The sequence below is a fragment of the Mustela nigripes genome, chromosome 1 (assembly GCF_022355385.1).
Source record: "Mustela nigripes isolate SB6536 chromosome 1, MUSNIG.SB6536, whole genome shotgun sequence".
NCBI classification, from domain to species: Eukaryota; Metazoa; Chordata; class Mammalia; order Carnivora; family Mustelidae; genus Mustela; species Mustela nigripes.
The window spans coordinates 194,252,260-194,279,114 of NC_081557.1; the positions used below are offsets into that span (position 1 = coordinate 194,252,260).

General features: G+C 32.1%; 1 non-coding gene across 1 annotated transcript; it reads right to left on the minus strand.

Annotated features, from left to right (window-relative positions):
- Positions 1 to 22,466: 22,466 nt before the first annotated feature.
- LOC132009438 (U6 spliceosomal RNA) lies at positions 22,467 to 22,573 on the minus strand. Its single transcript, XR_009401927.1, has one exon. It is a non-coding gene; the product is annotated as a U6 spliceosomal RNA (small nuclear RNA).
- Between the last annotated feature and the right edge of the window lie 4,282 nt (positions 22,574 to 26,855).

Consider the following 26,855-nt stretch of genomic DNA (forward strand, 5'->3'; position numbering starts at 1 on the left):
CTTTTCTTTGCTTATCCATAAGAAGCAACTCTCCATCTATTAAAGTTCTATCATGAGACTGCAGCAATTCAGTCTCACATTCAGGGTCCATTTAGATCTCTTGCTGTTAGTGCCACATATGCAGTTACTTTCTCTAGTGAAGTCCCAAAACCCTAAAAAACATCCATGAGGGTCAGAATCAACTTCTTCCAAATACATGTTAATGTTGATATAATTATCTCTTCCCATGAATCAATAATGTTTTGTATGGTTTCTAGAACAGTAAATCCTTTCCAGAAAGTTTTTAATTTACTTTTCCCACCTCCATCCCAGGAATCCCTATCTAAGGTAGCTATAGCCTTATGGAAGGTTTCTTAAATAATAAGACTTGAAAGTCAAAATTATTCCTTAACTCACAGACTGCTGAGTGGATATTGTGTTTGCAAGCATGAAAACAACATTAATCTTGTTATCCATCTCCATCAGAACTCTAAGGATACTAGGTGCATTGCCAATCATGAGTCATATTTTGAAAGGAATCTCTTTTTCTGAACAGTAGGTCTCAACAGTGAGCTTAAAATATTCAGTAAACCACTGTAAACAGATAGGCTACCATCCAAACTTTGCTGTTCTATGTACAGAGCAAAGGCAGAGTAGATGTAGCATAATTCTTAAGGGCCCTAGGATTTTCAGAGTGGTCAATAAGCATTGGCTTCAACTTAAAATCATTGGGTGCATTAGCACTAGCAAAGAAGAGTCAACCCCTCCTTTGAAGCTCTGAAATTAAGCAGACTTGGGCCCAAGACTTCTCCTCTCTAGATAGGAAAGTCCTGGACAGCTTCTTATTCCAACAGAAGGCTGTTTTATCTGCATTGAAAATGTGTTGATGAATTTAGCATAGCCACCTTCACTAGTTAGCTGGCTTTTCTGAATAATTTGCTGCAGCTTCTACATCAGAAGTTGATGCTTCACTTTGCACTTTGATGTTATGGAAATAGCTCCCTTCCTTAAACCTCAAACTTCAAACTTTTGGTTTCAAACTTTTCTTCTAAGGCTTTCTTGCCTTGCTCAGGCTTCATAAAATTGAAAAGACTTAGGACCTTCCTCTGGATTAGTCTTTGACTTAACAAAATGTGTCTGAGGTTTGATATTCTAACCAGACCACTAAAACTTTCTCCACATCAGCAATGAGTCTGTTTTCACTTTCTTAACATTGATGTGGTCACTAAAATAATACTTTATTTTTTTTTCCAGAAACTTATCATTAGCTTTCCCAACTTGGCTAACTACTTAATACAAAAGGACTTTCTCCCCATATTGGCTTTCCACATGCCTTCCTCACTCAGTTTAATCATTCTAGCTTTTGATGTAAAGTGAGTGACATGAAACTCTTCCTTTCACTTGAACACTTAGACACCATTATAAGGTTTTTAATTGACCTAATTTTAATATTGTTGTGTCTTGGGGATAGGAAGGCCTGAGAAAAGGGAAAGAGATTGGGGAAATCACCACTTGGTGGAGCAGACAAAAACACACATTTATTGGTTAAGTTGCTGTTTTGTATGGGCACAGCTTGTGGCATCCCTAAACAATAGTAGTAACATTAAAGATCACTGATCACAGATCACCATAATGAATATAATAATAAGGAAAAGTTAGAAATATTTTAAGAATTACCAAAATGTGACTCAGAGACACAAGGTGAGCAAATTTTGGAAAAATAGTGCTGATAGATTTGCTTAGCACAAAATTGCTACAAACCTTGAATTTATTAAACAAACAAACAAACAAACAAAAAACCCCCCCACACACACTATTGCAAAGCACAGTTATATGAAGCACAGTAAAACAGGTTTACCTCTACATTTCCACACATTCTGTGGAGGGAACTTCAAAGGAGGGGCTGACCCTCCTATGGACCAGAGAGAAAGACTTGGGCCTAAGACTCTTTCTTTTATGATTTTATGGGTTTGCAATAAGTCTTAATTTGAAATTCATGAATATAAAGTATCCTGTTATATCAAATGTATGTAGTAGATATTATACATATATTAATAGTAGTAGAAAAAAATGGTTTAATAGTAAATCAAATTAAGAATACATTCCAGAGTATTATTAGACTTTGTAGTTTTCTATTTTAATTTTAGCTTTTTATATTGAAAGTTTGAAGCTAAATTATAGTAATACTTGGAGGATATAAATATACTAAAAAAGTCTTTGGAACAATTTCCAAACAACATTAACTCTTTCAAGCTATTTAGTTAGTTCTATGTGCAGTGCACATAAAAAGGAAATTCATGACTTGAAAAAAAATTAAATATCTCTAAAGACTTAAAAGAAACTTAGAATATTGAAAAGATGGCTGAAGATGAGATATGCAACTGATAGGAAAAATAAAGCTTAAGGAACTAAGTTGGAAAGTAGAGATTGCCCATAGTAAGCAATTTTGGCTGAGTAACTAACTGATCTCCATTATCAACTCTTTGCTTCTTGTCAGTGGAGTTTTGGCTGTGCTTGGTATCCATGTCCTTTAGGATGCATGCCTTAGAGTTGAGGTTTGAAGGGGACTGGACACAAACTCAGCCATCAAGATCTATTTTCCTTAACAGTGATAAATATAAACAAAGTCATGTAGAGCATTTTAGCTAATGATATAAGGAAAAATTCCTCCTATGTTAGTTCATACACAGGTAGGTATGTGTAGGGATTTATGGACAGCTTTCCTTTGGCTTGAGACACACAGGAAATGTTAATCTCTTCTGGGAGCTGTTGTGTCTGGTTGGGATAAAAAAAAAGTATTTGCAGACACTTTGTGATCATGAGGGGTGTGGATGGGTTGAATTGTGTCCTCCAAAAAATGTTTTAGAGACCTAATCCCCAGTAAATATGATCTTATTTGGATATAGGGTTTTTGCAGATATAATCAAGTTAAGATAAGATCCTGTTGCATTGGGTGACCCCTAATTCAATGTTCCTAATGTCCTTATAAGAGGAGAGGAAGTGATACATAAGGAGAAAGCTGTTTGATGACAGAGGCAAAGATTGGAGTGATGTAGCTCAAAGTCAAGGAATGACAAGAATGGACAGCTATTACCAGAAGATGAGAAGAGACAAAGAAGGTGTCTACCCAGAGTCTAAGAAGGAGAATAGCTCTGCTGACACCTTGATGTTGTACTTCTAGCCTCTGGAACTGTGAGAGAAAAATTTGCCGTTGTTTTGAGCTACCCCATTTGTGATCATTTGTTACAGCAGTTCTTGGAAATGGATGTAAAGGGTACTAACCTTAAGGACAAAGCTGAGAGCCATAATGATAGGGTATAAAAAATAGATGGAACTTGGAGTCCTTTAAAATGATATCAAGTCATCCTTCTAATGAACCCTAGAACCACTCTAAATTCTTATTATGAGGGTTAATATAGCTTTTAATATTTATTTGGTTTTCTATAATCTACAGCAAATACATTTTTCTATATAATATATTGACATTAAACTTTTCATCTGCTGTTTTCCCATCTCAGTAAAATAACCATAGTTATGATAATACACAAAATCAATGAACACTTTTTATAAAGTAAGTGGAATGTATAATTTAAATTATAAGAAAACTAGATAACGTTTTACAAAATAAGTGGAAATGCACCAAACGTTATATCATTAAAAATATATAAGTGCATATAGTCCTCATTTTATCTGGTTCTGCTACACATGCATTTCAGTTGCCACAATTTAGCTAAAGAAAACCAGTCCCCTTACTACATGGTTCAAATTTCAGTTACTATGCTGTATTAGCTAAGAGTAATTGCATAAAATAAAACGTTGCTACCAGCACTTACATTTGCAGGTCACTATGTAACTAACAGATTTGCATCATGTCCAGAGATTAATTCCACCTTTCTTTCAAAGTCAGTTAGTTGGTTGGTCACCATATAGCTGCTAGTTCATACACAGGTAGGTATGTAGTTATGTTGTCTCTTCATGTTTCCGTAATTAATCCACATGCCATTTCATAGATATGAAAAAATCAAGCAGTGGAATTAGTCAGTAAAGATGAAAACACATCAAAGAAACAAACTGATAACCAAAAATGAAATCGAAATTGAATGTAAAACAGATTTATGGAAGAAATCTCAAGTTACAACTGTATTGTGCTGGGGAAGGTGGAGAGATTCTCCATGTGCAGGTTCAGGATCTTATGAAGGCAAACTTACTGATTTAAATGAGGAAAACTGTTGTGATGAAAAGTGTGAGTAAGTCACAGAGGAAGTGACACTGGCAAAAAAAACCTCTTGGAGATACTTTACAACATTGAAAGCACAAAAGATAAAATGCCAGAAACTAAGACAATCTTAGGAGTATGACAATTTGCCAAAGCACAGAAAAGACTCTCCCTCTATAAGTCATATGATGAGAATAAAAAGACAAAAGCAGCGTTCAAAATACTTTTGATAACATTTTACAAAGAAATAAAACACTTTAATTCCCAATGTTTCTCTTTTAAATCACAGTGTGAATAAACATTAATGTCATGTTTTAAATTTCATTATACACTTACCACAACAGTTAAAGTTTTTAATGTTTTCACAATATTTTTTTTGTTTTCACAATATTTTTAAAGACCACAGAACAATTTCAATTTTCCCATTTATTATTAAGATCACTTTGTACCATTTTAGCTTTATGGATATGTTTACAGTCTTGTATTACCATGTAAAATGAGGACTGTTTATATTTTCATAAGTGAAAAAATTCCATTACTTCCATTATTTTCTATTGCTGTTTAAGAAAATTTAGAATATGTCTATAATAAGAAATCTCAAAGAAAAAAAGCTTGGCATACTATAATTCTTATATACAATAATTCTACTCTAAAAAAGTGAAGAAATGGCATTAGCATCTGGCAACAAAAGCCTTGATATTACCAACTGAACAGAGAATATAAAGAATGATCAAGCAGGTCACTCTGATCATGGTGAAACAAACCAGAGACAAGGACTCTCTTCAACCACAACAATAATTTTCTTATTCTTCCAACATGACCTATAATTGCTTCTTTACCAATGACAAACCTATCCCCAGTTTGATCCTCCTCCATCCCCAAATCACATGATTCTCAACTGCCAAATTATTCCCATTTTCTGGCAGAATTCAGTCCACAACGAGACCCCACTTCCTTACTCTTCCTTGTAGTCATTCACCACAAGCTCAAATTCTATCATAATCACCCCCGAACTACTTCTTAACAAGATGCTCTATTCTTACTCTGATATGTATTCAAATTAGATAAACAGCAAATCCAATGCAGCTTACTGGGTTTTTACCATGACTGTGTTCCTGGTAGCCTTTGGCTGGCAGGCAGCAGCAAAACCAAATTGCACTGAGGAAAAAGAGAAGCCTTTGCAAATATAAAAACTGATTTAAGACTGGCTCATTTTAGAACAATTGTATACTGTAGCAGTAAAGCCTCAAAAATATCATCTTGTTTTAACAGTGGATTTCCCCTGCCTGTGTGAAGAATGAACATAAATAGGGGTTTTTGATGTATGTAATAAGGCAAATGGAGTATACTGTAGAAAATTGTCTTATTTTGTAAGTGGAAGTAATACTGAGATACTTAATATTTTTGTCAAGTAAGTATTTTTTCAGGTATTTTATAACTTGACCTTAGAAAAATCAGAGACTAGGATACTGTATATGATACTATTCTTATAAATGGGAAAATATATTTCTTACATAATGCAGAAAGTGACAGTGGCAGATTACTGCCTGTTTAATTTTGTATTTAGTGTGGTACATTCTTAAGTATTATTTCTACCGAATTTCTCAGATTTGTCCTTCATAGTTTAGGTGTCACTACTTACATCAGTAATATGTTTTCAATTAGTGTTTTCAGTTTTAAAAATTCAATGTTAGGGGTTATAATTTTTCCAAGGATACACTTAATTGGTTCCAGTGGCCTACATTTAAATGTGATACATGTTTATTTCCTGAGAGGGAAAAAAGTGAAAAATATTAGTTTATACTTCTATTATAGAATGAATTTTAAAATAACAATATTCCTTAGGCAGAAAGAATATTGTTTCATGAAGAAGATAGTCTTATCAAAGCAATTTTTAATTAACTTATGGAAAAAATTTATAAACATCAGATAAGGAAATTCTAAAATAATCAAGTTGTAAGATTAAAAAGATACATATTTTAGTATCAAAAGCAAGAAAAGTCCCTCTAAACCAAGGTTTAGACTTTTGCACAAAGTTAAAAGCAAAAAAGTCAAAGGATAATCTTCCTTTCCTGAATGTGTTTTTCTTATTAAGTACAGAAACATGATTTTACATTGACTATTTACTAACAGATATTCAGCTAAACCTATTAGGCAGCCTTGAGCATTCCTTGTGCTATTTATCTATGATTATTATTTAATATATGACTTGTTCTGGTGCCATTTACATGTTCTTTATCTGTTTGCTCATTTATTGTTTTGCATTTATTCAGGAAATGCAAATGGCTGATGAAACCATAAAACATTGTTCACCGATTGTGACTAATGAATAAAAGAGTTCAGCGCAAATGTGAGGAGGGTTATTGTTTTCTACAAGATTCATAAATGTAAATACTTAAAAAGAAAATTGAAAAATGTAGCTGCTAAGTGAAGCATGTTTCTGGAGCTTTCTTTTGTAATATCATTCTGGAGTATCTCTATATCAATCAAGATACCAACCTTGTTGAAATCCATTAGATATCATACTTCATGCAAAACATTCTTCTTATTATTATTATTATTATCATTATTTTTGTCAGTGGTAATAATCTTTGTTTTTCAAAGAGAATTTGGAAATGGATTTTTATGATAAAAGCATTGGCCCACTTGAGAACACTACTTGATTCAAAGTATTTATTAAAGTATTTTAAACAATTCTAAAATTCATAAGAAAATGAATGAGAAGGCAGACAGGTTGGAAGGTGAGGAAGTCAGTAAGTACACATGGAAACATTAATGACTGCACTTCCAGAAATTTAGTGCATCAACATTCAAGATATCGTTGGTCAAAAAAAAAAAAAAAAAAAATTGATGGTCAGCCCTTTGAAGCTACCTCCTCTTGAACAAATACCCTTCCTCAAACAGGAAAAATAATACATATTTTATATAAATGTTTAGATGATTAAATAAATAATGAATGGGGAGTAGTTTTTGTCTAGCATTTACTCTCCGATATTTTGATATATCTGTGTAAAATGTCTGAAGGCTTTGACTTACTCAATATGATGGAAGTAAAATTGGTTCTAGTGTTTTCAACTAAAAATTTAATTAATTGTCTGACAATTAGATAAAAAGTATGATAATCAAATTCAATAATGAAGCTACTCAAATGGATTGATAATGAAGAGAAGTTTTTTTGCTACTTCACAGCCTTTAAGAGTTTATGTGCAAATATGGCAGGAAAAATCACCATAATAAACTAACTTGGGACTAGGAATTCTGGTTCTGCCTCATTCTATCCCATATTTATGAAAGGTGGTGCTCACTTTGAATATGTGTCCAGAATGTCATATTTTCCCTGTATCCACATAAAGGATCTTTGACATTGGAATCCTCCTCTCTGCTCTGATTTCAGAAAGAGTAGATTCAAAGCTATTGCTCTAACTTCTTTTTCTCAGCTCCTAATGGTATTCACTTCAAAGAGGTAAAATTTTCATCAAAACTCCTTAGTGTCTCTGGATTTCTATTTTAGATTCATCTGTGGATTTTTGCTCAGACTGTGTGACAATAAATTGCTAGCCTGTCCCATATGAGAGGCAGAATTGAAAAGCATCTTACAGTCTCTGATGATTAAATTAAAGCCTTTGATTAGGAACAAATGTGCTAGTTGGTTTAAAAGCCCCAATAAACTTGAGTTTATACATTTGAAATTAACATTTGTCTCTAATCCTGTTGATCTTCCGACCTTGTTTGTGCTAAATATGGGTCTGTCTTCAAGTTAATGCATAATTTTATACTCTGTGGACTTAAATTAAATGCCAAATAACTTCAAAAGCTAAAATTAATTGCAAAAATGAAAAGAAGACACACATCAAAGATTCATTTTTAAAGTTGATATCTACATAGCGTTTTATACCCGTTTAAAACTGTTAGCTTATCCCTTATTTAGTCTCCCTTAACAATTAAAAGCTTGATATACTACGAGTGCACTTTAAATGGTATGCACTATTAAATCCTTCTTACCCTGAATACTTGAAAATAAAAATATGTTATGAAATTAATGATACTCAATTTTTACTCTTAAAGTTTACAATTTATTTTTATGAAATATCAAAGGGGTATCTAAATATTTTTAATTATGATCCTTTTTAGTGTTCAGAAAAAGAAAAAAAATATTAACTGAACCAAATAAATGTAATATGTCGATTGACTTATATATAGAATTATGTAACTTAAAAAAAAAGAATTGTGTAACTTAAATATTTGTAGATGTTTAAATATTTCTTTTTCATGATTGCACTGCAGGAACAGATATTTTCAAGTAGAATTAATTTTCTCATTAACTCATAGGAACAATAACAACTTATATTTATAGAGTGAGACTATTCGCCTCACTCATCTTTCTCACAAGGTATAGCTTTTATTTTCCTTTTAAACAAGAAAATATTACCTTTATAAAAATATCCAAGAAGTTTGGTAATGGATCTGGATTTTTTATCCTAAATAATGTCAAGTATTTATATGATAGGTCAATAGGTGATCATAGATTTCAATTTTTATACAGCTGTTCAATATAGTAAAAAAGCTATTTAAGGTACATATTACTTGTGGAAGAGTTTTTGTTTTTTTTTTTTTTTCTAATTTGAGGCACAGTAATATAAAATTTCTGGCAAAATCCAATGGAAGCTTCAACATATTTAATTATTGCATTAGAAAACATCTTTCTTTTATGAGGGAAAGAAATAAAAATTTCAATTCTGCATTATAACTTTGTTGCAGCATTTTGGGATAGGTGGGATTAGGACAGATGTCAATGTCACTTTTTAGATCTACATTATTGCCATGTATTTATTTATTCTTTATATCTGTAATAATAAGAATTTTCATTTTTCTGAAATTTTTAAGTCTTTTTCATACCCACTATTTTTTTTTTTAAGTAACCTAGTGAGGTAAGTAGGGTTGCTTCCAAAACCTGACATATATTCATTAAATATTGATTTTCATAGCCATAGTTCTAAGTAAGAATTCAGAAAAATTCAAATATATCACTCACATAGTAACTTATGGTGGCTCATTTTTTTAAATTGCCCATAGTACCTGGAATATTTGAAATAGTCTTTTTTGGCTGAATTGTTTTCCATAACACCATATGCTGAATTCCTAATCCCTAGTACCACTGAATGTGACCTTATTTGGAAATAGGAATATTGTAGGTATCATTAATTGAAATGAGCTAATACTGAAATAAGGTGGACTTCCAATGTAATATGGCTGGTGTCATAGGAACATGAAGACACTCGGGAGGATGGCATATGAACAGGAAAATTGGAATGAAGTATTTACAAGCCGAGGAAGGCCAAAGATTGTTAGCAAATGGACCAGAAGCTGGGAAGAGGAAAGGAAGGATTCTTCTCTAGGCCTCATAGGGAGTATAGTATTGCTGACACATTGATTTCAAAACTTTAGCCTCCAACACTGTGACACTATAAATTTCTATTGCTTTAAACTACCTAGATTGTGGTATTCCCTCACAGCAACACTAGAAAGTTCTAATGATTGCAAAATAAGTTGGGGAAACTTTCTATTTAATACTCTGAATTTTTATGTCATAGGTTTTATCACAATTTATTTTAATATCTCCTCCTCTCTCCTCAAAAGATTCTGATCCCCATCAGAATAGAAACTGCTTTCATTCTTCATAACTTGTAAATAGAAGAACCCAAATATATATTTAGTGACTACTTGAAAAGTTGCATAATATCTCAAATATCGTTACTGGATAGTATACATGATATCAATTCTTAAAACTATTAAGTAATAATTTCTAAACGGTAGTTCAGAGAGAAAAAGAAGAAGCAACAGAAAAAAAGGAAGCTGAAGCCTTCACATTGGAGAACTATCAGAAGTTATTTTATCAACATTCCTACCTATTTTTGACCAAAGCAATAAGGCGTGGTTGGGAAGATCAAGGTCAGTTGGATAAATTGATTACCTCCATTATGGATATATACTAATCTGTGGAAGAGCATTATAGGGTATGGATTCCTAAAAGGTAAGTGCACAGTGTGCATACAAATGAGAATGTATCTATAGAAAGTATGGGTAGAGCTTTAAATGTTTATTGTAGCATAATTCACAAACTCATGGTTTTGCTTTCTAATTCATGTAAATGAGAAGAAAAAAAAAATCACTCAAATAGAAAAGTTAGAATTTGGGGCCAAATTCTAAATTATATGAAATAACCCAACCAAACTTTCTTAGCACAAAAAGCATTGCTAAAGGACTGGACCTAGGGTTGGTTTATTTATTGTTTTTTAACCGTAGTTCTTTTTTTTTTTTTTTTTTTTTTTTTTTGCCACTTGCATTTGTTTACATTGTCTCCAATGTATGAAGTTGGTGACAACTTGTTTAATAAGAAAAATACATAAATCAGCTAATGGAATATAAAATTAATTGTATTCAATAAAATCCAGCAAAATGGTATTAACCAAAAATAAAATTGAGTTCCCCTTCTAGTTAGAATATGGAAGGATAATGAAAGATTGTCACTCCTACTAAAGTAATAGATAATTACAGGATAAACAGCAACAGAAAAAAAAAAATTTTTTTTCAAAGCTACTGAAAAGTGTTTGAAATAATGATACCTGAAAGAGCTAAATTTTAGAGTCACATAAGCACTTTTTAGTGACAGAGATCACTTTTACCTTTAGGGCCAGTCTCTGAGGTAGTGCACATACTCATAAGACGCCCATCAGAGGACAGTTTCCCTCTGGTGAGGAAAAATCCAGTCAAATGTTTCACAAAGCAAGGCTGGTGTTTCAGATGTAAATTTGTTGGAATCTCAAATGCAAAAATAAATGCTTTGCAAAGTAATTCCCTTTAGGGAATTTCTTTCAGTAATCAGAGGGTGTAGGTCAGACTAGAAATGAACAGCAACAAAACTGCAAAAAGATCTCACTCACCTCACTGTTACACTCTAACAAGAGGGCAGAAAATTGTCACTCCTGTCCTTACCGTAAGAAAGGAGGCAGAAAAAAACTGTAATTTAATGGCTCTTTTTGGATCCTTCAGACAGGTCGCAGCGCAAACTATCACAAGGCAATCTGGAGAGTCATAATCAACATCAGTTTTGTTATAAACTGATCACAAGTAGGAACACAAGTATTCCTACTGGATGAATGCTGGAGGCTGAGTGTGGATTAACTGGAGGGTGTCAAACTCTTATCAGTCCTGTGTTGGGAGAAACTCCACGTTTTTGTGAGTTTTACCTCCAGGGACCACACTAGCTACTCACAATTAAGATAGAAAAAAATTCCTCAAGTTCCTGGTCTTGGGGTAGGGGATGGTGGGGTGGACCTGGCAACTGATTTGACAGACACTAAAATAATCAGATTATTCTACTTGATGAAGGCCTGCTTTCCCAGGGAAACTACTAGATCTTACCTACCTGGGTGAAGAACCGTTTGCAGACTCCAGTTTCCTCTTGCCTTCCTGCTTACCTACGGTTGGATATAATAATGCTCAGATTTGCCTTTGACTTTGATAGCCCAGGGACTCAGACCCACTAAGAGACTGATATTTAATCATAAGTTTATAGAATGCTTACCCTACACCAAACCTTAACCACCATATCTATTAAAAGTAGGAGTGTTTGGAGTACAATTCACAGTGGGAGACTGTAGGAGAAAAGAAAAAAAAGGGAAACAATGAGCACTAACAGAAGCTAAAGTCTCTGATGCTGTGAATACTGTGACTGCAGCAAACATTCACCATAAACCAGCCTCTAGTCACATTGTCACATTTACCTCACGTTAAAGACTTATTTTCCTCATTCTTTTACCTAATTCTTATGTCTATGTTTTTTGCCTTCTTTTTTCTCTGAAATACAGCTGGAGTTAATTAAATATAAAATGTAAAATACATGAAAAAAATAACGGAAAATCTAGGGGGTAATATTAAGTTAACTCAAAAGAAGGAAGGAAAGAAAAAACAAAAGAACAAAAATACAAGGAAAAAGAAAACAGCAATATGGTAGACATAAATCGAGCTTTTTCAATAATTATATTAAATAAAAGAGATTAGGCATATCAACTAAGAGACTGAAGACAGGGCACCAAGTGACTCATTTTGTGAATCATCTAACTCTTGATCTCAGCTCAAGTATTGACCTCAGGGTCATGAGTTCAAGCCCCACTTGGGCTCCATGCTGGGTATAGAGCCTACTTTTAAAAAAAAGCAGGAGAGGTCAGATTGATGAAAATCCATCATCCAGCTATATGCTGTGCATATATGGTTCACACTTGAAAGTAAAAGAAAAGAAAAAAAAATATTAAGCACAAGAAAGGTGGTGAAATTTTAACTTAAAAAAAAAAAAAAAATAGACCTCAATGTAAAGAGCACCCCAGAGACATAGAAGAATCTTTCATAATGAAAAGTGAAACTTCTCAGAAGTACATATTCACTTAATAAAAGACCTTTAAAATACAGGTAGCAAGCAGTAATCAGAACTAATGGACAAAACAGACCAGTCAAATATACTTATGGATTTTATTATAATGTTCTTTTTTTTTTTTTAAAGATTTTATTTATCTATTTGACAGACAGATCACAAGTAGGCAGAGAGGCAGGCAGAGAGAGAGGGGAGGAAGCAGGCTCCCCGCTGAGCAGAGAGCCTGATGCGGGGCTCGATCCCAGGACCCTGAGACCATGACCCGAGCCGAAAGCAGAGGCTTTAACCCACTGAGCCACCCAGGCGCCCCTATTATAATGTTCTTAATGGTCATCCATGTTGTTGTATGGTGACTAATGATGATCTTAGGACATAAAATTCATTATTATTAAAAGAAAATTTACAAATAAATAAAATAAAAATATTATTATTAAAAGAAAAAATAATGAATTATATTAAAGAAATTAAAATCTTCTCAACGAAAGATTACTGATAAGAAAATGAAAAGGCAAGACACAGAGTGGGAAGAAGTATGCCTATGACCTGTATCTTACAAGATTTCAGCACCAACATATCAAAGTCTTTTGTTATCCAAAAATTTATTATCCAAATAATAAAAAATAATTTAAAAAATTATCCAAATAATAAAAAGCCAAATTGTGTGAAAAATAATTGAGTAGTTACTTCAGAAAAGCATACTTGCAAATGCTCAATAAGGAAATAAAATTTGTTCAAAATCAGCAGTTTCAGAGAAATGCCAGTCACTCATGGAGCAGCTAAAATTAAAAAAACTGAAAATAGCAAATGTTGACAAGGAGGCAGAACAACTGGGGTTCTTCTACACTGTGGAAGAAAATGTAAGATGGAAAACCATTTTGATAAACTCTAACATTCACCTATAAAGTTTAATATAGTTATTTATAACTTAGCAATTCTACTACTAGATATCTACTCAAGTAAAGAAAACATATATACTCTCAAAATATTTAAGCAATAATATTTAAAGTTGATCTATTCGTAATATACAAAGATCAGAAACAACCCAAATACTTATCAATACGTTAATGGATATTCAAAGTGGGCTTTAGTCAAACAATGGAATAGCCATCCATGTTGTTGTATGTGACTAAAAAACCCTAAGAGGTAATAATCAAAAAGGAAAAAACTGATGATGTAAGTAGATGGATAAATTTCAAACAATTAAGTTGAGCACATGGAATGACACAAATAATATATATGAATATATAAATTCAGAATATTAGACATAATATAGAATACGAATATATTATGTATATATGTATGAAGTTTTTAGAACAGGCAAAATGAAGATATAGTGATTTAATTTGTATTGGTGGTTGCCTATAGACTAATGATAGGGCTGTATGAGAACTTTCTGGGGTGATAAAATATTCTCTGTTTGTTTTGGTTGATAGTTAAATGGGAATGTGTTTGTCAAAAATCTTTGAGTGATAGACTTCAAACAGTCATTATATTGCATGCCAATTATCCTTTAACAAAGTTTATTTAAAATATAAGATAAAAATTTAGTATTTAGGCATTAAATGTGTTAACATAAAACTTTTTATTTAAAAGTTTATTAAAATTTCCTCTTTTTTATTTTTTTTAATGTCAGAGTTGTTCTTAGAATACATCCAGAGCTTCCCTTTACCTTATATATGTATTTTTTTCTTTCTGCCATTTCCATGTTGTGTATATCTTTATAAAATGGAAGTTATCTCCAGAGGATTTATAATACAGTGCTGTGCTTCCAAGCAGGGCTACAAACTGAGCCACTAAAACAGATGGTTGTCTGGCTTATTCTTACTGATGTTCAGAGAAGGACATTATAAAAATTCCCTTGGTAATGTATTTTTGTGTTTAAACAACCTTAATGTCAGTAAGTTGTTTTTACATCTAACCTGAATCTCCCTTTCTCAAATACAAGTTTCACATGCTTTTGTTTTATCCTCAGTGGAGCAAGAGAACAGATGGCAAGTATCTTCCTTTGAAAAACTATTCATACACTTAAAGACAGTTTCTAACAAGATCCTTATTTAATCTTCAATTTAATTATTGCAATTTACATAATGGAAAAGAATGGATCTTCTCGCAGGTTGATCTAGTCTAACACCCAACATTTATGGCATGGAATTTTATCTTGTAAGATGTTCAATTAATATAAATTTTTTATGTTGTTAAATGCAATAGCAATATTTGATAACTTGTGCTTTTCTTGTCTAGTTATAGTACTTATCCCTATATTAATCCCTGAGAAAAACTCAGTGATGAAAGAAGTCTACTTAAATTTGTTTATTCAAATATTTTTAAATGTTTTCTTCTACTACCATCTATTTTACTGCAAATCACTAATTAATACTCACAGAAAATGGTATCATGACTTTCTTTTTTTCTCTCATTATATTCTTTTAAAAATTAAAAAAGCTAAAGTATCTCAAAACCGTGACAATCACATAGCTCTCTAAATATAAAATCTGTATATATCTGAGATGGTCTGCTTTATAGATACTATCTATAGCATAGCCATCTTGAGAATAACCAGAAAAGCTTAACAAATATGTAAAAATGATATGTTGCAAATCTTCAGAAAACTTATGTGACAGGAAACAATCTGGAGCACAATAAAAAAATAATAAGACATGGGACGCCTGGGTGGTACACTTGGTTAAACGTCTACCTTTCAGGTCAGGTTCCCAGGGTCTTGGGACTGAGTCCCATATCAGGCTTCTTACTCAAAAGAGAGTATGCTTCTCCCTCTCTCTGCCACTCCCCCTGCTTGTGCTCTCTCTCTCTCTTGCAAATAATACTTTTAAAAATAACAAGGGATAAGGGAAGACAATATTTTCCAAACAATAGACAAAATAGATAATATAAAGATACAGAGATAATGCTAATGGGATGATTAGATTATGACTTCTAAGTAAATGCAATTAAGTATTTTAGAAATTAAGTGACTAGGTAAAAATTTTGGTGTAAATAACTGGAAACTGTTAAAATGAATCCGATACAAATTACAAAATTAAAAAGAAAAACTGAAATTAATAATTTATGGATTTAACAGCAGATTAAACCCAGTTTGAGAGAGAGAATTAGTAAATTTACATGTAAAAAATATCTACACTGGAGTTTGGAAAGACAGTGATGGGAAATGTAGAAAAACTAAGAAATAAAAATATTTTAAAAGTATAATATTCATGCAATTATATTCTCCAAAGATGAGAATATAGGCACAAGTAAATGGAAGAGATAACAAATAAATTTCAAACTGATGAAAAGTATTGTTATTATTTCAAGAACCACTATATAATTTAGCAGCATTAAATTATACACACATGAACACATATGCATATAACAAGTCATAACTAAATTTCTTTTACCTAATCTTTACTTAATCTAATTTACTTCCTTTACTAAATCTTAAAAGTAGTCGGAAGAAAAATAGACACTTTATATTTAAAGGAATAAAAATAAGAATTAAAGCTAATTTCTCAGTGTAAAAATGGGAGCAGCATAAAATGAGAAATTATATTGAAAGTGTTTTAAGGAAATAACATCAATAAAAGTGTATGTCAATAATGAAGACATTTCTAGACAAAGAAAAGCAGTAAGCATTTATCTGACATTAATTAAAGGCTTTTCCAGGCAGAAGAAATTACTCAACTTAGGAAGTTTGTAACACAAGAAGAAATGATGAGTAAATGTAGAATGAGGACAATGGTAAATATAATGGCATATCTAATTGATTACTGATTATGCAAAAATGATATTGTGAGAGTCTAAATTATATAAAAAATGAATTTATAAACCATATATTGGGAAAGGAAAATAAATATTGTCTTCTGATTAATCCATGCATTGCCCAGGAAGTGAAGAAGTACCATTTCATATATATTTTAATAAATGAGAAAAGCCTGTTGAAATTTCTAAAGTAAGCACTTATGTGATAGTAAAGTGATGCATAATTAATAAGTTAATAGAAAGGAATTTAAAATAATTTTTAAAAATGAGTCCAAATCTAGTGCAATTCTATTCAGCATTCTCATAGGGTATATTCTGAAGATGGGAAAATTAATTGCATATTTGCAAGGAAAACAGAGGGTGAAGGCTATCTAAGGTTAGCCAAGATAATACTGAGAGGTAGAGCAAATACAAAGTGTTATCTAAAGTATAAAGTTTTCAAGGCAACAACTGGCTACAAAAACTATATGTTTTAGAATATTAGTGGAATTTATGAATAATATTCTTATTTATTTCATTACTATAAATATTGGACTTACTTTTATTTCTATGATACATTTTTAGGTGAAAACTTAATAAATATATAAATCAAACTGATAAAAGCAATTAAGGGATTGTTTGAAAGCATGTAACCCTGAAGTCCAGAAGTACAACAGGCTTCAGGCTTGTCTAACCCATAGCTCAACTGGTGTAGTCAGACACAGGATTTTTCCATCTCTGTGTTCTGCCATGGCTGATGTTGCCTGTATCATACCTAGTGATGATGATATTTTAAACTTTTGTAATGATATTATTTTTCTTTTTTAAATGGAGTGCTTTTTTTTCTTTCTGAGAAGCCTGAAGTGATTAAACAACTTAAAGTGTTTAATCTCATAAATATTAAAAATGTATATTTCCATTTCCCCATGAACAATTATTCTAAATTTTAAACAAATTAAACAATTTAAAATATAGTTTTAATTAGTAGCAAAGTTGAAATAAATGCTCTATACATATCAATAATTCCTCTAGGTAATATATCTGTTCACACACATGCTGTCTTATATTCATATATAGAAAGTATGTACATAGAAAGTATATACATAGTATATTTCTTTGGTATTGGTTGTGATCTCTCCTCTTTCATTAAGCCAATCAAGAAATGGGCAGAAGACATGAACAGACATTTCTGCAAATAAAACATTAAAATGGCAAACAGACACATTAAACGTGTTTAATATCACTCAGCTTCAGGACAATACAAATCAAAACCACAGTGAGATACCACCTCAAACCAGTCAGAATACTTAAAATTAACCAGTCAGAAAACAACAGGTGTTAGTGAGGATGCGGAGAAAGGGGAATCCTCCTACACTGTTGGTGGGAATGCAAGCTAGTGCAGCGACTCTGAAAAACAATATGGAGGTTCCTAAAAAGTTGAAAATAGAGCTACCTTACAACCCAGCAATTGCACTACTGGGTATTTACACTTAGATACAAATGTAGTGATCTGAAGGGGCACGTGAACTCTAATGTTTATAGCAGCAATGTCCACAATAGCCAAACTATGGAAAGAGCCTAGATGTCCATCAACAGATAAATGAATAAAGAAGATGTGGTATATATACACAATGGAATACTATGCAGCCATCAAAAAACCTAAAATCTTGTCATTTCCAATAACATGAGTGGAATTAGAGGGTATTATGCTAAGCAAAATAAGTCAGAGAAAGACAATTATCATATGATCTCACTGATATGAGGAATTTGAGAAACAAGGCAGAGGATCATAGAGGAAGGGAGGGAAAAATAAAACAAGATGAAACCAGAGAGAGAGACAAACTATAAGAGACTCTTAATCTCAGAAAACAAACTGAGGGTTGCTGGGAAGGTAATAGGGATGGGGTGGCTGGGTGATGGACATTGGGGAGGATATGTGTTATGGTGGGTGCTGTGAATTGTGTCAGACTGATGAATCACAGACTTATACCCCTGAAACAAATAATATATTGTATGTTAATTTTTAAAAAGTCTATACATAGTATAAATGTTTACATATAGAGTTTATATAACTTTGCTGTATATATCCAAATTGCTCTTAAACAAGTGATATACAATATTTTATATCCTTCCCAGCAATTATTTCTATCTTTGGCAGCACTTGGTATTATCAGACTTTTTAAATTGCTGCCTTTTCCAATGGGTTGAAACTGCCAAATATTGGTTGTTTTTCTGTGACATTCTTCATTTTTGTTATTTTTTAAAGATTTTATTTAGTTTTGAAAGAGAAAGAGAACACAAGTAGCAGGGAGAGGCAAAGAGAGAAGAAGCAGAGTCCCAGCTGAGCAAGGAGGATGATGTGGGACTTGATCCCAGGACCCTGGGATCATGACCTGAGCCCAAGGCAGATGCTTAACCAACTGAGCCACCCAGGCTCCCTCCTCTTCATTTTTATTGTTATTTATATCAGGCAGAATTCTAACAGAAAACTGATGTTATACTCAAAAAAGATAACTGAAGAGTTTAAGAAAGGACCACTTTATAAAGTTGTGGGCAGTGTTAAGGCTGATCAGCAAGAAGCCTTGAAGCACCCTGGAGCTGACACCATAAGAGAGTTGGTGATACCAGCAGGTCTGATAGAGAAAGTGATTTATAGAACAGGCATGAAAAAAGGAGTATAGGAGATGTCTGCCTTACAGATGATGTGACTTCTGTAGGGGGACGCACTTAACACCAGGTGCCCAAGCAGGTAGGTAGAGAGAAATGTAAATGCCTTCCCCTCCTCTTCTCATTACTTTCTCGGCTTCTGTTGATTGATGGATCCCATCTGCCAAACCCAAATGTGAAACTAGAAATAAGGGTTCATGTTGATGCAATCTATAAAATTTGGAGTCCTGGGATATGGAAAGTGGTAGGAAAAGATGGAAAATGAGTGGAAAGAACACCCTGCTATCTCTCATATTTGCTTTTTTAAAAATTTGTTTTGTTTTCTATTTTTAATTAAAAAATTAAATTAAGTATAATGTTTCTGTGTGTAATATGGTTCAAATGTCTTTTCTCCTTCACATTTGCATGTTTTTTGAATGCAGATAAAATTTTGAAGTGAGAAAATTTAAACTTTATGGATGCAGGAAGTTTTGCATTAACTGCTACATCCTTAGCACTGGGACAAATATCAGGAACATAGCAATTGCTTAATATTTGTTGAATGAACGAATGAATGAATATATTCCTTTATATTTTCTGCTATTTATGTATTATTATTATTTATTATTATTATTATTATTATTATTTAGAGGAAGAGATAAGGGCAATGGTAGAGGGAGAAAGGAGAGAGAAAATTAAGCAGGCTCCATGCCCAGCACAGAGCCCAATGCAGGCTCAATTTTACAGCACTGAGGGTGACTCAGTTAGTTAAGCATCTGCCTTTGGCTTAGGTCATGGTCTCAGGGGTCTAGGATCGAACCCCATAATAGGCTCCTTGCTCTGTGGAGAGTCTGCTTCTCCCTCTACCTGCTATGCTGGCTGTTTCCCCAGCTTGTGCTCTCTCTGATAAATAAGTAAATAAAATGTTTTTTTAGAAATTGCAACCCTGTTATCATGACCTGAGCAAAATCAAGAGTTAGACACTTAACCAACTGAGCTACCCAGGTGCCCCTGTTTATGTATTATTTTTCATCTTTTCCTATAGTGAGATATAATGAGAAAATCACTGAGATATTCTATTATTAGAATTAGAGATTAGATTATTAGACTGAGATATTCTACTATTAGATATTTTATCTGATAAATTAAAATTTTCTTTTTTTATGTATATGTTAATCCACCTGGTCTTTTGTACTGTAGTATGTGATGTAGGGATTCAATTGTGTGTATATATATTTCTATGTGATATATAAATGTATGTCAATATATGTCTATTTATATTTATATATGATAGATATTCACTGTCCACACTCAGCATACTGATATGTAATATGTCTTTTTTTTTTTAAAGATATTATTTATTTCAATCTCAAGTAGGTGGAGAGGCAGGCAGAGAGAGAGAGAGAGAGAGAGGAGGAAGCAGGCTCCCCACTGAGCAGAGAGTCCGATGCGGGGCTTGATCCCAGGACCCTGAGATCATGACCCGCCCCCAAGGCAGAGGTTTAACCCACTGAGCCATCCAGGCGCCCCTGTAATGTGTCTTATCTCATGTGTCATGTGACATATAGCAAATAACCACATATATTTATTTCTCTATATCTGACCTAGTATCTGTCTCACTGATTCATCATTTGCACTTTTGTCAAAATTATTTTCAGTTCTGTAATAGTTCTCCCTCCTTGGTTAGATATGCTGTATTTTTACAATTACCTCAGTCTTCCATTCAAATTTTGGAAACATTTTTTCAAGTTCTATAAAAATATCTCATTGATATGTTAATGAGATTGGCACTAGATTTATAGACTAACTACAAGAAAAAGAATGTTTTTATCATTTTGATTCTTCCTAACTAATAGACATGCTTTTTGTTCCTTAATCAGTCTGTAATTTTCAATATTAAGGTCTTGTACAACTCGAGTTTTACTTCAGTACCTACAAAATTTTTTAACAGACATCATACTTAATATTGAAATTCGCAAGCATCCCAAGTAATTGGGAACTATACAAGTATGTGCATTTTTATACTTATGGTTCAAAATTGTGCTGGATGTCCTAGACACTAAGGTATATGCCAGATATTAAAATCTAAATAAATTTGAAAGAACATTAAAAAATTACAGTTGTTTCTAGAAAATGTAGTTATTTATACAGAAACTTCAACATAATCTATGAATAACCAGAAATAATATAAAAAATTAATAAGTTTATTATATAAAAATATTAACAGTGCTCCCATTTAGCAGAGATAACCAAGTGAAGAAAAAGAATAAGGTACAAAAACCTACCAGAGCAGTCTCTTTTATTTCTCTTCTAAAATATGATATAATGTGCTTAACAATGTGTAGAGTTTTACTGATTTTCTCCTGGGTTAAGAATTTTTGTTCTACATATACCATGTATGTTTTAAGCACTGAAAATATCTGACACTTATTTCTATTTTAATATTTTATATATTTTTCCTCAACATTTCTTTGTTTTTATGTTGTCACCAATTCCAACCTAAGGCCTATTGCCCTTACTCTCATTATTTTATGTTATTGTCATTTCTGCCTGCATTCTTGGAGATAATTTTCAGCTTACCACTGTTATACTAATTCTACTTTCCACTGTCAAAATTCTGTTCTTTGTATTTCCAATGTAGCTTTTATTTCTGTTATTAGTTTTTTTTGGGGGGGGGAATCTTTGCAATTATTTTTATTTGACTCTTTGTTCCATTGCATAAATACTATTTGATTACTTCAAATGTATTTAGTAAGAAACAGACTTAATTCCCTTAAATATTCCCCTTTTGGATTTTGACCTGTGCCTTTAATCTCAATTTTCCTATTTGCACCTTCCTTTTTTTTTTCAGAGAACAATGCCACAAAATTATAAAGAATATTCAATTTTCTGTGGTACATAAACCTACTTCATAGACTTCTTTTTCTTCTAATTCCTCAGAAAAAAATTCTTCTTTTTTTTTTCATTTTTTTCTGCTTTCCCAAAACTATTTATGTGTGATGCTTATTTTCTCTTTTATCACAGAACAAGGAGTTTTAACCTTGAGAAACTGTGTATCATCCATATAGGATATCTATGTTGCTATGTACCCATTTATTATCCTCATTGTGCTGGTGGAATAATTTTTTCAGATGTTCACATAAAGCAGTCTGATATGTATGGCTTTTCTTTCCCAACATCTGGCAAATATCTAGTTTATGTCAATTTGCCAATTTCAGAGAAAATGCAATCCCAGCTCCTTTGCCTGTCTCGTAAAAAAAGTACTTCATATATGAAACATATAAAATGTGCCTGCTTTAAATCACCTTGTCTTACTTAAACATTTTTAACTTTTGAAAATCACAATATACCCACTTTGCAATGTAACTTTTGATGCTTCTTCATTCTTCATCAAGTCTCTTTGGTTTACCCTAGGAATTTAATTATTACAACTTATAAGTCCTGTAGACAAATTGGTTTCAGAGTTTATAGTTAAGAGTCCATCGTCTTTCCATCATCCTTTCGCAGGCGCCATGCTAGTCTTCTCTGTATGATTCCAATTTTACTATTTGTGCTGCCGAAGCAAGCACAAGAGTTCACAATCTTTTTGATCGATGTGGCAGATAAAGTCCATGGCTGGGATTTAAGGGAGTGAGAAAAAAAGGTAATTATTTCACTTAATTCCTTTTGGGGTAACTTTTCTTAGTTTTCATTGGTATAGCAAGAGGTATTTTCAACTATTTTTTCAGTCCAATTCTTTTCAATATATATTTCAGTTAGTGAAAATATCTCACAGATACTGGGAATCATTTACCAGATCTTTTCAAAGACACCATAAGAAAAAAATTTTTTTGAGTTATAATTCCTTTATTGGGATGTTAAAATAAGGTTGTATCAGGGCTGCTAGTTATATGCCATGCTAAATGTACAATCCTGCAGACTGATTTTATATTGAAATGTTAACACCATTTAGTGAAAAATCTTAAGCATAGGAGATATTCCCTGAATGGATATTTAGAATCTCTTTCCTTTTGAATCCTCTCATGTTTGATTTTCAGATAAGGCACTAGTAATCAACAGTTGTAGTGAATACCCAATCTGAGACTCACATTGCATAAAGAGTGATAGAAATAGATAAAGACTGTCAGACAGAGAAAGAGAAAGTGACAAAGATGAATACTAAGGATAATTTACTTGGATATATAAACTATTCATTCCAAAATAATAAGAGTAGATAGAGGGAACAAAGCTATCTTCCTCTACCTGTCTTCATGTACAAATCATCCTAACCATACTCCAGTGCAAGAATCTTAACAAAGGGCAGAAGTTAAAATAGCTAAAATCTACTTAAAATACAAAAGCAAAAAAAAACTTCCTTAATTAGTATGTATTTCCTCTTAGAAGTGTGGATTATTTTTTATGCTTAACAAAGGCTTAGCAACATATATCACATATAATCTGAAAACGGATTTGTATGACATACCAGCCAGCAACAATATAGGTTTTTGTCTTCTGTCTTGTACCTATAGAGAGAAATTGCTCACTAGAGGGAAATATGTGATTTTTTTTTGTTCTTACTTTTGAAAAAAAAAAATGGAATTGAATTGCATGAGTTTTTCACATATGAAATATATGTAATTTAAAAAATAAATAGGCCCTGAACTTTATTTCAATAGTAAGGTTGTTGTTGTAATTATCAATAGTATATTACTGAAAGAATGTAAGTTTATACAAATTCAATGTTTTTTCCTTTGGGTCCACTATGTCCTATCATAAGGATGAACAAGAGGTCACTTATTCGTTTGTTTTGACTTTCATAAATTTGCTTTTAGAGTTGGGTATGATATCAGTAATTGTTTGTTTTTTTAGATAAACTTACTTCTTAAAACACAATCATTCATTATGAATATTAATGGAAGGCATCTACTAGCTTTATGATTATTATATTTTGCCTATGAATTTACTTTTAGCTTTAAGTGGTCAATAGCACTATTGGTTGAACTCAAGTTTATACTTGTGCAAGTCTTAAAGACTTCCACAGATCCATCCAGGTGCTTATAAAGGACCAAACCAAACAGGACCATTGAAGTTTTTCAATGATGAGCCATACCAAAGGGAGAAAGCATGGGGTTTTTGAGTCTTTTTTTTTTTTAATTAAGTATAAAAGAAACTAATTTTTTTTTGATTATTGAAGACAGATGTATACACCTTAAAAATATATATTTCTATGGCGAAATAACAATTCATATTTAGAAAGAATTAATTACATTATTATTTACATAAGTGAGTGTATATATATGTATACACACACATATATATATCATGAGGTTTTTAGAGATTTTATGTAACTATCAATTCTTTTTATTCAGATTTTCAAAATTATATTTCTTTTCACTTTAGAAACATTTCCATATATTAAATCATAATTTGTTAAGTTAAAATTATATATAAAATGGGTAAATATTCATTTGATAAACTAGATTAACATTCTTATTTTACAAGTAAATAATGATTGTTTCCTAATAAAATAGCCACTGATTACTGTTCTTCAGTTAATAATGATAGTAACAATGGATAATCACAGTCATCAAACCAGATCCAATATGTAAACATACTGCCTTAGTGTCTATAATCCCTTTTAGGATTTTGTTCATCTCGTCTTGGGCTAGTTCAAAACATTCATAAACCCCAGTAATACCCTAGTTAACAGTTTTGGGACAAAATACACAGAAACAAAATTAATAAGAAACTATTTAATATTTTTTCCTTTGCAGGGAACCTGGGTGGCTCAGTTGGTTAAGTCTCCAGCTCTTGGTTTGGCTCAAGTCATGAACTCAGGGTCATGAGATAGAACCTTACATTAGGTTCCCTACTGGCCATGGAGCCTGCTTAAGATTCTCTTTCTCTATCTCTCTTCTTCTGCTTGCAGCCCTTTGCGTGCATACTCTCCTTCTCTATGAACCAAACAATCAACACCCCCCCCAAAAAAAAAAAACTTTTTTTTTGTTGTTATTGGCACTCTTGTATCACTATATCTTCTATGTTTTAGAAGTGTAAAAAGCCTAGTTGAGATCATTTAGGAAATTTAATAAGGCTTTAATATATCCATTAAATTATTTTACATTATTATACCAATAAAGTTATATTATTCTAAAATTTAGACAGCTTTTCTCCCCTATTCCTATGGATTAGATAAATTGTTACTTTGTATAAAATGACTAGATTGTTTTATAGGGAATATTTTTACTTTTGGGAGAAGTTTTATTAAACTGTCAATGAAAGTATTACTCATTAAAATTTTATAAGACAAAAGATTAATCTAGTTTGTTTTCAAGTCATAAATTTCAAATAATTGTCTTTCATAAACAGTTATGATAAACTTGTTGCCAGATGTTCTTATCTAAGGTTACTTTGTTTCTAATATATAATTGCTTCTCTTCAAGTGCCCTACCAAAAAACATTTCTGTTTTCCTTTTGTTTTTATTCCAATAAACACAATGCTTATTTCTGATATTTTAAAAAAATGACATAATTCTTTAATATATTTTAAAAGAAAGACAATGACACATATTTTAACAACATACTTATCTCCTTTCTTGTACTAATCCCATGGATTTGGGGGCACTTCATCTTTTAGCTATCATGAATTTTTTTTAAAAAATTGAGTGACGTCTCTTTGAGATGATGACTACTTTTTCTTTTTCTTTATTGCACTATTTACTGATTATATATATATTTTTTGCCCCTAAAATAGTTTAGATGCTAAAGTCAAGTTGTGAGATAAAACAATATTGGACTTTATTTTTACTTCACTTTTTTTTAAAGATTTTATTTATTTATTTGAGAGAGAGAGACAGTGATAGCAGGAGAAGTGGAAGGTAGGAGAGAGACGCACACTCACTGCGCTGAGCAGGGAGCCTGATGCAGGATTCCAGCCTAGGACTCGAGGATCATGACGTGAGCTAAATTCAGTCGCCCAACAAACTGAGCCACCAAGGGGCCAAATGTTAGAATTTAAAACAAAACCATTTATGGAGCACCTGGGAGATTGAAATGATCCTGAACATCTAGAATTGTGAAAAACAATATTGGTAAAATGTAAAGCAATATGTAATATTGTTAATGTAACTACACTATAGAGACAAATATATTCAGTATTTTCTGCCTAATTTTGATGGAAAAACAGAATCATTTTATATTTTCCTATGAACATATAGCATTTTGGCTTTTGAAACTCTTAGTGCCTGTGTTCAATAGAGAATGTAGGTTAGCAGGAGACAATTTTATTTTTGAAAGTTAAAACTATAATACATTTCGGGCACCTGAGTGGCTCAGTGGGTTAAGCCGCTGCCTTCCGCTCAGGTCATGATTTCAGGGTCCTGGGATGGAGGCCCGCATCGGGCTCTCTGCTCAGCAGGGAGCCTGCTTCCGTCTCTCTCTCTCTGCCTGCCTGTCTACTTGTGATCTCTCTCTGTCTAAAAAATAAATAAAATATTTAAAAAAAAACAAACTATAATACATTTCTTTTAAAATATGTGTTTTGAGAATATCAAGGTATTTTCTTATTAATTATTGCATTTTCTCTAGTGATTATGACATAGAGATTTTTCATTACATATTTTATTGAGTTAGCCTAGTCAACACAATTCAAATATTTATATTGATGCAATATATTTGTTTTATAATACCTGCAAATGAAATTAAATATATGGGCCAGAAAAAAAAATAATGCTTGGTTTTTAAGAATTCCTAACTTTTCTTAAGTAGTATGAAATCACGAGTTCTCAATGAACTTTTACCCAGAAAGATACTGTTTATTCTTCAGAAAATTAGCAAAATTATTTATCAAAGTGTGTCATTTGGGTCAAACTT